The 15,300-nt window shown below is 39.6% G+C and overlaps 1 long non-coding RNA gene across 1 annotated transcript in view; it reads left to right on the top strand.

Moving 5' to 3' along the window:
- LOC135313178 (uncharacterized) overlaps positions 1 to 15,300 on the top strand; it is a 158,759-nt gene that overhangs the window by 97,108 nt on the left and 46,351 nt on the right. Inside the window, exons 4-8 of the long non-coding RNA XR_010372804.1 lie at positions 5,430 to 5,543; positions 6,687 to 6,811; positions 7,775 to 8,039; positions 12,024 to 12,074; positions 13,879 to 13,990. This is a non-coding gene — a long non-coding RNA (uncharacterized LOC135313178). The remainder of the gene's footprint in view (positions 1 to 5,429; positions 5,544 to 6,686; positions 6,812 to 7,774; positions 8,040 to 12,023; positions 12,075 to 13,878; positions 13,991 to 15,300) is intronic.

Raw genomic sequence — 15,300 nt, 5'->3', positions numbered from 1 at the left:
TATACAAGCGTAATCCTTTCCCCAGCTGCAAATAGGTTCCCCTTGCAGTATGTCACTTTTCATTATCGTGGGGTGCTGTCTTTTCAACACTTAAGCGTGTCATGTCACCACATGATTAACATTTAAAGCAGGAGTACGCTGCTTTTAGCACCGAAAGCCAGTACTACTTACCTACTTGGTTCCCTTGTTGATTGTAATATGGGAAGTCACTATCCTCTAACAGGACAAATTTCGTTCAAGTGAGCTTGAAATAAACATGGGTAGTTACACAGTTTCAATTCATTTCATTCCCCCTCCTTCCTCTTCTTCCATCATGTCTAATACATCTGATGCTCTTCAAAAGATCCTGGGCATAAGATAAGCTGTAAGAAGTCTCCAGTTATTTCTTACTGGAGTCTGAAACATTGGAAGGGGTCACCTTGAATCTGCATAAGTATGAAAAAGGCAGGCATGCTAATCCAGATGGTCTGTCTTTATACTTTTTATGCTATAAAGAGGGGCATTACTGTTGCTTGGAAGGAAGGGGTTTTTATGATCAAGAGCAGAAAAAAAGGATTTAGAATTGTTAATATACTGCTTGAGTGCTCAGCCATTTATATTTACAGTAATTGCTTCTGGAAAAAAAAAAAAGTCCTTTTCCTGCCAACATGTAGGAAAAATAAAGGCTGATTGAATTAAGTCTGGGAACCAGTTTGATTAGAAATTGAAACAAATCTCCTAGGACTCTAGGAACCTGGCTCATTTGTGGCATTCCTTCCATACTCTAATGGGCTCTAATGCTTGATACCGAACGATAAGAAATGTTAGTTTCTGAAAACAGCTGTTGTGGGTTTGGTAGTTTGGAACCACATTTTAAGAGCTGAATGTAAACCATAAATATGTGGAAACGCAGACAAGTCAGATTGTTCCTCCAGATATGATTTGAACCAATAGTCATTATTTCAAAGAATTTCACAAAAAAGCGCTAGAATTACACCTTTCACTTTTGGAAAGAAAAGCAAGACCACCATTATTCCAGCGAGTGATACTGTATAAAATGTCTGTAATGTGTAATGGCACGTGTAGGCTATGCAACTTTTAATAGGCACTTGGAGGTACTACACATCAGCATTTTGGTGTTTTCTGTTTACTGAACTGTAGCCCAGTTGCCGTTTTGCTGGGATGGTGCAAGTATTGGTTCAGAATCTAATTAAGAGAAAAACATTTCCGTTCTCCACTCTTGCTAACATAGCCCAGGCCTTCAAATACCTGAAAAATCATGACCCCACTTTCTAAGTTTTCCATCTCTCCTTAAAACTTGTGAGGGATGTTTGGCTCCATAGTGCCTTGCAGGTCTTGGAGCCCTTCGCCTCTAGCATCATTTCTGGTGCAAACTGAGTTTCTTGAGGCACTTAGTGGGTGACAATTTGTGAGCTGAGAGCAACAAAATCCTTTGGTTGCTAGACATAGCGGTGTCCTTCACTTCCCTGATTTTCTTGCTCCTGTTATTTCCACTCGTCACAGTTAAATTAGCTCAAACTCCTTGGGCCGTCCCTGATGTAACCCACAGCTCGAAGACTTGTGTGTCACAATCCGAGAACAGAGGCTTCGGGGATGGGGGTAAAGGGTTCCCAACCGACCATGCTATTATCGTTCCTCTGCCTCGTGATACCCCAGAGGCAGAAAAAATGCCTGTGGACGACAGGTCTGAGTAGCTACCCAAGATTATGGATTTCTAGTATTTTTGCCAATTTTGTGAGTCATGGACAAAACTGAAAAATCTCATGTGGAATCACTGCATTAAGTGCTAGTGGAAGTATACAAATACTGAAACAAAAAAGAATATTTATGGTGCATTTATGAAACAGGCTAGGAAAGGAGTTTCTCCCCTGCCAGTCTTGGAAATGAACTCTATGTTTTTGCCTATTTTTAAATAGAAAAATGTAAGTTTACATATATTGGTGATTGTACAGAGAGTCTTTTTAAAAAGAAGTTGTGTAACAACAAATCCATTTCACAGGTAGCTCTGTTTTCCAGGTAGCTCTTTGAAAATGACAAATTAACAATGATTATAGTTTTATATAATGTATAATTATCTATTATTTGCAGAATAAGGAGTGAATAGTAAAAGTTGAGGTCATGCCGTAACATGTAGTACATGAAGTGCTAAAGAAGAACACTTTTTTTATGTGGCAACTTCTTTCATCACTGAGATATTGTGGGAAAATATTGCTAAAATACAGCCTTGATAGACATTATATATCAAACTGAATTTAATGAAGCAGACGGCGCAACAGCTAATTAACCTTGACTTAATTTTTAAAATCTTAAAATGCCTAGGTTTGTGGTATCAGCTAATCATAGTAGAGTCTTGTTGAATCCATTTTTTTATTGGATCATTTTTATGACTTTTGACACATTATAGCATGTATGTCAGAACTGAACAACGTAAATTCTGCCCGCATTTTGGAAAACAAGTTTTCACCAATGTCAGCGTGTGATGGAACGATATTTGATGATTTCGCAACAATTGCAAAATGCAGTTAGTCAAAGAAAAAATGTGTAAAGAATTGTATGCATAAGGTGTGCGTAGCACTTTGCATCCAAAAATTTAGTGCTGTTAGAAATAAACCCCCCCATCTGGTGTAACCTGGAAGCATAACATGTAGAAACTGTGTGTGTAGTTCCAAACCAACTTTTTATAACCTGGCTTCCTTAGAACCCTTCATGGTGGTGTACCAGGATGGTATACTGAAGACAGATCTATCTTCTGCCTTAGCAACACAGAACTTTTATAAAAAAGAGGTAATCCAAAGTATTTGAATCATAAATGTTTACAAATCATTGAACTTAAAAATATAAAATGTGTTAATTATATTCAAGACACAAATGCAATAAAAAGTTGATGAGTTGGCAGGTTCAGATGAAGGTTATATGACATTCACCAAACATTTTTGTGACTCAAATCTGTGGACCAGATGATGGGGATAGGGGGAAGATGATGATGCATAGCTGATGTTTCAATACATTCTTGCATATTTTCTGCGGTTTCTGTTTGATTTGGTTGTGTGTTTGATTAGATCTGCTGGATGGCTCCATGCTCACTTGGACACTGTGCCCAGCTCATTCTTGTGTGCACTTCATATTATAGTTCTTGGTTAAAACCTGTAGAATACCCCATATAATTAAAAGAGCCCAAATAATTTTTAAAGGGTTTTGTGGACATGATTTCAGCCTCAAGTTTAGGAAAATTCTGTGATTCTGTGAAAAAGAAAGGATTCATTTACCACTGGAAACTGAAGAAGGAAGGAAGGAAGCTGGGTAAGGGAAGGGCAAGGAGGCAGTGGAAAGGTAGACAAAAGAAAGTGAGGGAAAGTGCCAGATGCAGAGGTATGAAAGAATGAGATGAGTATAAATGGAGCAAAAAATGCAGTCAGACATATTGTTGTTCTTTGCTTTAAATGCCTTGTAAGCAGAGCAGCCAACAGGCAGACAATTATACCACCAGGCACTTCAGATTACCTTAGGGTGTCAGGCAAGCTTTGCTCTCCAAGGTTTATTATATAATTTCAACCCCCTGAAAGGATAAATGATATAATTTGTGATGTGACTCATACAGGAAAGCAGATAATCAGTGGTGTGCCCTAATATAAGTGAGAAAAAGACAAAATAATAGTCAAGGAGCTGTTAGAGTAGACATCATGTTCCTTTTGTCTTCTGATATTGTTTATCATATTAGCATTATCATGATTATTTGCTAATGTTATCATATCACCCAGTGACAAAAATCCAAGGCTTGGAGCCAGGATCCTAGACAAAACAGCCTAATGCTTATGGCAGTTTCTTCCTTTGTTGGTTATTAAATTGTTCCTGTGAATGAAAATAATGATAACAACAAGGAGAAATGTGCACCACGCTGTGACCAATTTCCTGCCACACTATGAGTGATGCACGTAACTGCCTTCTGCAGCTGCAGTGATGCTCTTGTATGGAAGGAGCCTGAATGTGGGCCTGAAGAGTGTGGCTGGAGTGACCTCCTGAATTGTACCGTTAACTCTGAGAAGGCAGATGCCTAATTTAGTTATTCAGACTGCACAGCTTCCTGCAAGTTGCAAAACAAAAATACAAGAAATTAAGTCTGACAGGGCTGGTTGGCATTCGGACTGAAGTTTCAGTATTGATTTGCTGTGGCGATATCAGTTTTATGGCGAAGTTAAAAACTTCCTAGCTTACCATCTGTGTATGCATTTTGCTGCCTTTTCTCTTCCTGTGATTTTATTTGTTAAGTTACACTAAAGGACACCAGAGCAGACCCCTGGTGAAAATGAAGTGCCCTGTTTTTTTCCAATAAATTAATAATAATTTTAAAAAGGCTGTCATCTGCAGTTTTATGCAGAGTCTTGAGCTATGCTGTGTGTCATATTTTCTAAAATGCTTTTGTTAATACTTTCGTAGGCAGACTTGAGAACTCCAAGAATTAGCTAATGTTACACCAGTAAAAATGTTTCTTGAAAAAGGCAGATATAAGGAGCATTTCTACTGGGGATTACATTTGGTCATATTTTTTCCATTAGATCATGCTTCTGTGGAGTTCTCAGACTCTTATTGGAAGATCCTGCTGGCTCTTGGACTGTGGTGCAGAACGTCCCTTACGTTCATTAGTAGCTTATATTGGAAGCAGAGGGCTTCTGAGCTTCTCAGCTGTAATTCAGCAACATTACTCTTAGGCAGGAAAGTGAAAATTTATTTACTGAAAGTAAAATATTTGTTTTGGCCAGAATGCATTTTTTGGCACTAGTACTGATGCCTTTTAGGTCGAATTTTGGTGGTAGGCTAGTAAGCCTGTGATTACAAACACAGGCGAATTTAATAAAAGTTTAGTCCCATCTCATTCCTCTTGGTGTAAATCCAGAGTATTTTGCTGAAATCCTCTGCCATCTGACTAAGTGTTCTGTTGCTACAATCTGTCAGTGTACACAGTATTTGGTATTATCAGCCCAGAGTATGTGTATATTTAGATTTTCTCATAAACATAGAAAGTAAGAAAAAACAGCCAACCCATTAAGTATAACAGCAACAATAATGCAAAAATGACTTCTTGAGGAAAGTGAGTATTACTATCCCTTTTATGCAGACAAACTGAATCCAAGAGGTTAAACAGCCTGTCTAGCACTTCCATGTATGATGGAAATGAAATGTGTGTAGATAAATGGTGAATTATGCCATGTGCATAGTGTTACTTTTGACTTTTAGATCAAGCTTTGCTGTATGTATACTTTAAAGCTTGTGGAGGTAACCAAACCAAGGCTGAGTACTTTCCTTCCCTGCAAGATGGAACTCCTCTATGTGCTACACAGGAGATTAGTTGAGTAAAGAACCTGTGCTTCATTGCACTCAAAAATATTTTCTGCTTGTTTGTAACAGGGTGTCTTTTTCCTTTTTTTTTCTAGTTGGTCAGCATCTTCATGCTTCCTTTTCCAAGAGGACGGCTGTTAGCTAAAGCCATGCAGTTCCTGTAAAAGTCCTTACACCTGGCCTTTGACAGCTCAGAGGAGACAGTAATTGTAAGTTTAGTGTCTCTCTCCATGTTTTCCAGGAGGCTGCGTAGGCAGTAAATGCTGGTATTTCATGCAGTGGTCACCTGCTAGAGATGTGTGACTACATGGGGATGCTGGGCCATGCAGAGCTCTCATCACTCTGCAGAACTGGCACCCTCATCCAGAGAACTAACACAGTTTTTACTCGCTCCAGAGTTTCACCTCTTTTTTGAGTGTCTCAGCCCTTAAGCCAGAATTTCCAATTTTGATTCCCTAAATAGAGACATTGGAAACAGGAGCCAAATACTTAAACTTAATAGAATAAACTTGCTGTGGAAGCTCTGGACATGCTGCACTGATAACGTCAAGCCACCCTAATGCAGATACTTCAGGTTCAGCGGTGGGTATCTAGGTTTAGCAACTAAGCCTAGGAGTTCTGGTTTACACTTTTAGATCTGGCCTATGTTTATAGATGTCAGAAATTATTTAAGCAGCTATTAGGCCTGCAACAAATTGCAGTGGAAAGATCAACAGAGCATGGAGAAGCTCTGTTTACAAGGTACCAGGGACCACTTGCATAACAAACCTGTCAATGATTTATAAAGTGTACAGACACAGCACCACAGAAAGTCTTACTCAGAACAATTAGTTACTCATAACTATAAACCACATTGTTTCAGCGATCTTCTCATCTTGCTTGATGTGCTGGATGGCAGGAAGGCCTGCCCATCTCTTTAGCACCTGATGATCCTTGGACAACTTTGTTGCTCTGTCTGTAAATTAATGTCAGCTTTCCTACAGCCATATAGGACTGCCTACTGAAGCACAATGCCTGTTTTATATGGATGTTCTCTGGGAAACAGTTTAGAGAGCATCCATACCAAACAACTTCTGCACTGCCGTATTCGTACCTCGGAGAGTCAGGTCAAGGGTTTTGGATCAAAGCCTGGCTGAGACTGCATATGTCATGGGGCCCAGGGAGAAAAGCATTAAATTTCTTGCTTAAAATTGGCTGTTAAATGCAAATGCATCATCCTTTGTGTTACATAAAATCCAGGCTGAGCGTTCTGTATTTTCTTGAGGCAGCAAACTGTTGAACAGACTCCCCTTCATTCCAAGGTCTTTCGATCAGGCTCTTGATGAATTCATTAAACTATATATTCATTACAGGTGATGAAAAGTATATAACCTTTCCGGGAGGGAAGTGGTCTGCTCCATAAATAAATCTCGCCTTGTAAATTAAAGATGTGCTAGAATGAAATACCTGGATCCAACAGCGCTGTAACTTGAGCAAGGTAAGCGTTAGTAATGGTAGCTTTGGGAAGGAGGCTACTCACAGTGGAATGGATGAACCTTACGAAGCGCCCTGATGGTCTAAAAATCCAGGCTGTGCTGGATCAGGGGAAGAAGTAAATTCCAGAATCAATGTCCCTCATGGAGGAAGCCCTGCCAGAGTTTCTCTTTTGCTATATATTAAGCTCCTGTCTGAGCATGACCTCAGATCAAAAGCATTGCAGTACTTCACTACAGAGAGGCCTAACAAGCAGGAAGGTTTCAGATTATATTCTGAGAGGTTGTCTCTTACAATCTGTGTCCTTTAGGAGACCAGAGGACAGGGAGTCACGGAATGCTCCCCCTAGTTACTTGCTCTGTTTAATACTGAGTCCATTGCTTTCTGTATTGTTTGCAGTTCCTCATGCCTATGAAAACTGGCTCTAGCATTGAAAGCACTATAGTAGTCTAAGGAAGAATTAACGAGTTGATGTGTTTCACATACCCATGTTGGCCAGAAACATAAAGAAGTGCATGGTCTTTCTCACTGTGTTTCAGGCCAGCTACTACCAGGTGGCAACTACATACTTAATCAGATCCATATCTAGTTACGTCAGGTGAGAATGAGCAGGTGTAATCCTATGCAAGAAGGTCAGGCATAGCCTTTGCCATATCTTGCTAGTGATTTTCCTGACATGCCGGTACAATTTTGGCTCTCTGTGGGTTATACTTCACGTGTATCTGAAAGGCAAAACATCTGTCAACCCCTAACTTAACCAGAGACTTCAGAAAAGTCCCAATTCTCTACTTGTATTATCAAGATTTCAACACTTCAGTGTTGGGTTTTTGGTTTTTTTTTTTGTCGTTTTGTTGTGTCTCCCCCACTTTCAAATGAACTGTGAAGCTTTGCATACTCTGGTTCTAAATGTAAATGCATTGCAGGCATTGATCAAGGCACCATTTTCTGACCTTTTTCTCCATTGCAGCTTGTTCGGGTATCACTGCCAGATTTGTTGGCACAGGGAATTGGCCACAATCGGTATACTCCACAGCACTTGCTATAACCGTTGGATGCCAATGAAGAATGTTTTATAGCAATGGCAGTGTTACAGCATCTCAGTGGTTTTCTTAATGATTGGACACAATCTAGTCACAAGCATGTTAGGATACAAATGTAATCTGTGTTCACGGAGAAGTAATCATCCCAACTAAGACCTAAGTAAATCCTCGTCAGTACTGACTGTGACCCAGGTACGAGCCAGATCAAGTATGGAGAAACAAATATTGTCCTCATGTAATGGTTCATATGAAAGCTGCACTGTATTAAATCTGTAAGTGTTTTACATTTGAGTACCAATTCATGCTGCCACCAACTTAAATCTATTAATTGCTACATTAATTTTTTTGAGCTGGGACTCTCCCTCCCCACTCTCTCCCAGTAATTGAGTTTTGATCCTGTGGAACCAATTCTGCTCTCAGTGAAGCTCTCAGGAGCTCTGCAAAGCTACTGTAGACAAAGGGGCTATAGTTGGTCACTTACCAGACACAATGTACTTTCTTTTTTATGGTTTAATGCAGACTAAAAATAAGAGCCACATTTTTAATTTTAGCATGAGAAGTCATGTGCTCCCACAAATCATGCTGTTGTCATCAGGGTCTTAAAAAAACATACTTCTTGGAGAAAAGGAAGACTATTATAGGGGAAGTACATTACAGGAGCAGGAGAGGGAAATCGACAGAGGTGGAAGGGGAAATCAGTGTCCTACTTATTAGTACCTTTTAAAATATCTCTTCTGTGCCTCAAATATTAAATAGTGGGCTGGAAAAAATGCCATCTTCCTGCAAGAAAGTATTGCTTCCTTCAGCATAAATATCAGTGTCTTAAAATCTAAGTTTGTTAGTGTCTGAATTGTACTCTTATTGTGGTCAAGCAAATGCTTCGTGCTATTGAAAGAATTATCCTTAATAAAATGCAGAGGTTAGAATGGTAAATCTTTTGAAGTTGCTCCTAAACGTGTAATATTTAGCTTGAGAAGCAATAGTAAGGAAATGAACATGATAAGAGCTCATTCAGTAACAGCCCTAAATTGATTATTTCCTTCCTTATGTAAACTTATCAGTCAGCCCTTTGGGCTCACTTCCGAATACTGGCTCAGCACAAGAGTCTTATCACAAGGAAATGGAATGTAAAAGCTTGACAATTTTGATAAGGCATGTACTTTGCTTATGATCCTTTCTCTCCTCCCTTTTAAATAATTCATCTGCACTGAAAGGGGAGGTGCCTTCCCTCTAACTTTGGACAAATACAAGTTGATGTTATATTAAGAATAAACCCGGGTTATTTATTCTGCGTGTTTCTCAGGATATTCTTAGGTAAAGAGCTTAGAATATATATTGACAATTATAAGCAGCTTTGGAAAGGGGTGGCATAGGGCCCTGAATAGATTATTTATGTATTTTTAGAGACACTCATATGTGTTTTAGACACAATCTAAAGATTCTTAGTAAAGAGGATACTGTAGGAGACTTAAGATTCTGTTTTTATTTGCTAACTATAGCCTTTTACCCCATCCACAAAGCCATGGGTCTTGCATCTCCACATGATGACAGAACCCAGACCGAATAAGCATCCAACAGCTCACAGTACAAAAGCCAAAAAAGCAAACCAAAGAAAACCTACCACGCAAACACCAAACTGCACGGACAAACGTACACACGGCAAAAGAAAACTGACAAGCTCTGCCCGCCAGCCACCACAGCCTAAAATTTCACTGTTCTAGCAGCCAGAAAAACAGCAAAGCAGCCCAAAATACAAATTTAACTTCATCCACTTGTCCCAGTAAAGTAATAATTTAAAAGTGTACGTAACAAGTTTTGTGGTTCATTGCATACCAGGACAGCAAAACCTGATAAAAGTGCTCAAATGACAGTACTGTTTTTGTTTGAGATGTGATGACATGCTCCTTAAGCAAATGTTATAGGCAGCAAATCCATGACCCAGTAAAATACACTCCAGACCATCAAAGTAGTTCTACAGCTTGATGAAATCCACTCGTCTCTAGCAAGAATGACCTAAAACTCTTTAGAGGGGAAAAAAAGTGGTGGAATTCAGAAAGAATGTTTTTTAAGCAAACAGTGACATACCAAAGTTGAGTGTAACTTTTCCAGTGAAACCTAAAACTAAGCCAAACTTACCTGATTTATTTTTTCCGCAGAAACTCAAATCTTGGGTCGTTTTATGCAAATTAGGGAAAGTCATGACTGAGGCTGGGCTGACATATGGTTTTAATTGGCTACTTAGCAAAATCTCCCCTCAGGAATACTCATCATCAAAACAACGCCATAAATCAAGAGGGGGCTTAATCCTGACAGCGTTGAAGTTCATGGCAAAGATACCATTGACTTTAATAGGGTTAGGATTTCTCCCAAATTCTCATGACGCTTTGCATGAGGAAGCCCCTAGACTCCTTCAGAAGGCATCCTGAATGCTTACTGTTGAAGAAAAGGTCTGTTGCGATGGCAAGTATATTTGGTGAAGGAGCATGACTGTGAAAGAAACAGGATTGGGAACAGGTCATGGAGCAAATCTGGAACGTACCTATGTGCACATGAGCACCCAGGAAAAAAAAAAGAGGCTTTCTGATGGAAGGCTTGGGGTCAGAGTAGAGGAATCAGTGTTGCCTTTGCTCTTTGTGCACAACGTGAACTTTCAGAACTCTGTGCTTTCTATACCATACTGATACCACCACACCCATAACAAACTGTATGTACAAGTAAGAAAATCTTGTTAATGTTTTGGAAAAACAAATCAGCATTAAAAGGGATAAGGAAAAACTACAAATTTGCAAAGGGAATGGTAGGTAGCAAAATAAGAGGGTGTAACTGCATTGCCTGTCCTTCAGTTTTTTTGGGCCTACAGCAGCAGAATCCTCAGGAAAAGGAATTACAGTAGGAGATATTATCTTATTTTAGTGCTGTATTTTCTATCTTAAATTAATAGCATGTAGGATTTTCATTATAACTGATATAATAATTTATGAGGGTATCTTGTTACACAAGCAAGTACAGAACACTTTGCTGCTCCATGAAGCCTGGCTTGTTTTATGAAGTTTAAATTAAGGCCTTCAAGATATTAGTAAGGTGGACAAATACTATCGCTGAATTTTCAGTCCAACAACCAAAAGGGTGTTCAAAGCAGAGAGCGGATGGAAGGGCTGGGACTTTGCACCCATTGCTGTAAATGCTGATGTTTGTGTTTAAGTCCATAGGGAAAAAAATTTAGTGACTTCAGATACTCTGCAGCAACTGTCTGTAGTATGCATGGGTTTTGACTTGTGACACAGATCAAGTGCTGGAGAAGTGCAGAGCAAATAATCAGATGGTCTGTGACACAGGACAGCCTCTGTTCATAATAGGCTTTATTGGTAGTGATAAAAAAAGAGGGTGGCATTATACTAACCAGTCATTGATTGCCTGCAGGTAGAGAACAAGGCAAATTTAGAGAGAGCTGTCAGAGATAATTCCCAGCAAACTTGGTTGTCTACGTGCGGTATGCATGGCTGAGCCTCTTTGGGTTGGATTCTGCCACCTTTACTGAACGTAGTACTGTAAGAGGCGGCACATCGGAAAATCTTTGTGGTCTGCTTAAAGGTGGCAGAGCTGAGTATTTATTTAGGTCAAATAGACTCAAATACTTGGAGAACTGGGGAGCTTATGTAATGCATTGGCTAAATGAACGTGGTATAAATGTGCTACATACTGCACAGCTGAGGAAAGTCATGGATGGTATAACTGCATGCTCTCTGAGTAGGTATCTGTCGACATTTCATGGTGATCTGGAGACAATTACGTGGCCAGAGACTTCCTAATAAAAAGATTTCTAGAGTCCCAATGAAAAAATACCCCATGCAATTCTCCCAAAAACTTATGAAAAAGACCAAACCGGAGATGAAGATGATTTTCATCTCTCTTGCTTACTAATCATGAGGTTTTGGAAACATGTGAAGATCACCTACTATGTGGGCCAGCCTACAGGCTTCTGTACTACTTTGAAAGAGTTTGGGCTGAATTCAGGTCTCAGGTATTTTAAAAGACAAACTAGTACACTTTATTGTCTTGAAAATTGCAGGAACTGTTTTAAGGAGTTGAGCTTGTCTGTTCAGGTTAAGTAGAAGGGCGTAAAGTCAGGCTGGTTTATTAACAAATAATAAATGTGTTTCCTTCTTTGTTAAACAGGTATATGTTGTATGAAAACAGTACAGAATGCGTGTGCAAGGATTGCATCAGGTAACTATACGCTTATAGTCAAAATTAATTGCAAGATAGCTTTCTCATACCTGAATTCAGCCTTTCCCTTACTTCTCTTTGTCCTTTTTTACAAGCTACATTTTCCCCACCAGTTAAATATGATTCCTGCTGATAGGTGATCCATTCTATGCAATGTTGCCGGACCTGAATAGTTGCTGTAAAAAGATGCAAGTCTTGAATCAAAATGTGTTTATGTATACTGTAGCTCTAGTGCTAGTTATGTGCTTATTAGATTTGTGAAGCTGCATCATACATTGCCACGTGCATTTCCAACGAGCAAATAAGAGGTCAGGTGGGCAACACATGTTCACTTTGCGGGATGTCATAAGGTTCAAGGGAGTGGTGTAACTCAGCAGCTTCTCTGCCAGCTGGTGTGATAAGTCATGAGATGATGTATAAGTAGTGCTCTGGGTCAGACTCAAGCGTTGAGGAACAGTGCAAAGGTTGTGTAGCTGCTCTGGTGAGAAGGTTTCCAGAGAAGGGTTGTGGCCTATCTTACCATCATGCTTCACATGACAACATCATGCTGTGGAAACAAAATATCATCACCTGCTGGGGCCATCTTCTGAGTGTTGTTTAGAGTCCTATGCCTGGAAGGGTTATTGCCAGATCAGGTGCACGTTGTCCTTTGTGTGAGAGCACTTCTGCTTGCTTGAGAACCACCTGTATTATTTTTGTTTCTGTGGGCATGTAATACAGTAATACAGGTGAGACAATCGAGATCTGAGTCACTGCCAATCTCAGTGGTACAAATAACCTGGCGCAAACCAGATTCTTGTCCATCTTGGATGGCATCATGTGATGAGCCAAAGATATGATCTCCAGTGACTTCACAGCCAAGCTGGAGATAGGCATTAAATTGTCTGCTGGTTTAATATGGTTGTTCTGTGCGTTTTTTCATGATTCCATGAGTGGCATAACAAAGAACATAGCGACTTCATAGGTTGGTGTGCAGTATTTTAAATCTATGTTAAATTCTCCACTTTATAGTAGCTGTATCAGGGAACAGACACGTTTCCTCTTTTGGAGAGTTAATCTCGTAAATTAGCATTACAACAAAGCCTGAAGAAGTAACCTCCCCTTCCATTTCCTTTTCTTTTGTGGTAGATCAGTTATTCACAGGACTTTCTTAGTTTCTGGAACCAACTCTTTGTTTTGCAAAAGCTTATTCCACCCCTGCTGTCTAGCAGAGACCTGTTCCAAGCTGTGTTCCACCGGCTGGGAACACGCACAGGCAACAGAAATGCTTTTCTTACAAAACAATATTTGCAAGAATTGTATCTGCTCCCCGCCCTAAAGAGGAAAGGTTTTGTTGAGAACAAATAGATCTGTACCCATTTCCCTTGGGAATTTCTCCTTAGTAGCTTCAAAAACTGTTATGAAAAATCTGATTTTGAGGAAATGGCTTATACATCAAAATAGGCAAAGAGATTTCTCATACATCTTCCACCATGATCTGTGACGCTTCAGTGCTAGTCATTTGTGCTACCATGGCAATACATTTCTAAAGTAGCATGCATTGTTCTGCTTTTATTGTTTCCAAAATCTTGAGTCAATTCTGTGAGGTACATTATGCTTAATTACATCTAGTATCAGAGTTTCCATTCCTTCAGGTACTGGATTCCCTGCTAGTGGTGGAAATGACACCTTTTCTTTTATAACCAATAATCATAATAACTGTATTCTACATTCTGTATATTTATTTTGTGTGGCGACATTGACTCTTGAGACTTGCATATCCAAAGGTGACTTTGTCCTGACGCAATTACATGGATATTTCCAGGGTCTGCATTGTCTTGTGTAAGTTTCAAGAGGAAAACGTATGCTAACGTAGATGACAAGGAATATTAGAAATGCTTCTTACACAGTTGGACACAAGTCTCACCAAACCACAGGTACCTTTTTTCTTTTTCTTTTTTTTTTTTTATGGAATGGAAACAGAAAAATTGTTTCAAAGGAACTGACTGTGCGTAAGATGTGATACAGGCTCATTAGGAAATTTGTTTAGTATAAATCTTTTGCAGAAGATATGTTTTCTTTGAGGGCAGTGAAATGAATGGGACCAAGATAAAAATAATTGTTATCTAAAAAAAAAAGTCAGTAACCTTTGTGTCTCATCCTTATGCACCTGTCCTGGTGCCATGTAGATGGTTTCTGCATCACATTGGTTCTATAGAAATTAAACATGCTTTTTAATTGTCTGAGGGCTTCCTGAGAAATTGGTTTGTTAGGGTTACTGCAAATAAAAGAAGATCTCAGTAGTCAATTATTCCTTTGTCTGAAAGAGGTCATTAAATTTGATGATAGAAGCTGTCAATGTATAAAAATATACAACTGAATGGAAGGTGAGAACAAATGCTGACAAGCGTGGTATACAGCCAGTGCTCTTGACAAGACACAGGACTGAATTGAGCAAATGGCTCATAAAGCTCATTTAGCAGGAGGACAGTAAAATCCTTCCTTTAAGGTGATTTAGCTTTTTAGTAAGCATTTACATGGAGACAGGGGTCTACCCTAGTAGGTGGGGGTGCTTGCTTTTACCAGGCACTGCAGACAGCACTGCAATATAACTTTAGTTTATTATGGCACTAAAACTATTAAATTGTTATAGTCTTTTTTTCACTTGAAGTGAGGTTTGTCTCTAACCAAAAGGGGATAGCCATTCTTTTCCTATGCTGTCTATTGTTTTTGATGGACAGTCATCTCTGTGTCTTTTTTAAAAGCATGAGTTCACTTTGTGCTAAATGGCTGCAAGGGAAAATAATATAGTTAATTATAAAGGTTGATCAGTAACTCGCAACTACAGTAGCTCCGCTTAAAAAACCCCAAAAAGTTAAAACAGTTACTCCATTCTCTGTCTTACTGATTAGCACCATCCAGATGATGAAATTTAGTGATGGACCATCTTCCCGTGGGACAAGAGAAGAGCTGTGGTGGGTACAGAGACAGGCCAGGTTAGGAGTCCTCCCACAAGTTTGGAGATCTGACCGAAGCCCCAAGTAGTAGATAGCCAGCACCGGTGTGTCACCACTGCTCGTAGCAAAAGAGTGCTCCTGCCAGCTGTGCCCCTACCCACAGAGTCCCCCATACGGCGTGTCACTCCTGTAAGGTGCCTGGTGGGCCCACAGCCCTGGGTTTACTCAGTTATTCCAGTCTGGATGCTTATTCTGGGACATGCACAGAAATGCTCATTCTGACTTGCAAA

The sequence above is a fragment of the Phalacrocorax carbo genome, chromosome 4, assembly GCF_963921805.1.
Source record: "Phalacrocorax carbo chromosome 4, bPhaCar2.1, whole genome shotgun sequence".
NCBI lineage: Eukaryota > Metazoa > Chordata > Aves > Suliformes > Phalacrocoracidae > Phalacrocorax > Phalacrocorax carbo.
Note: the sequence above shows the minus strand (reverse complement) of the source record. Positions and strands in the feature narration are given on the sequence as shown.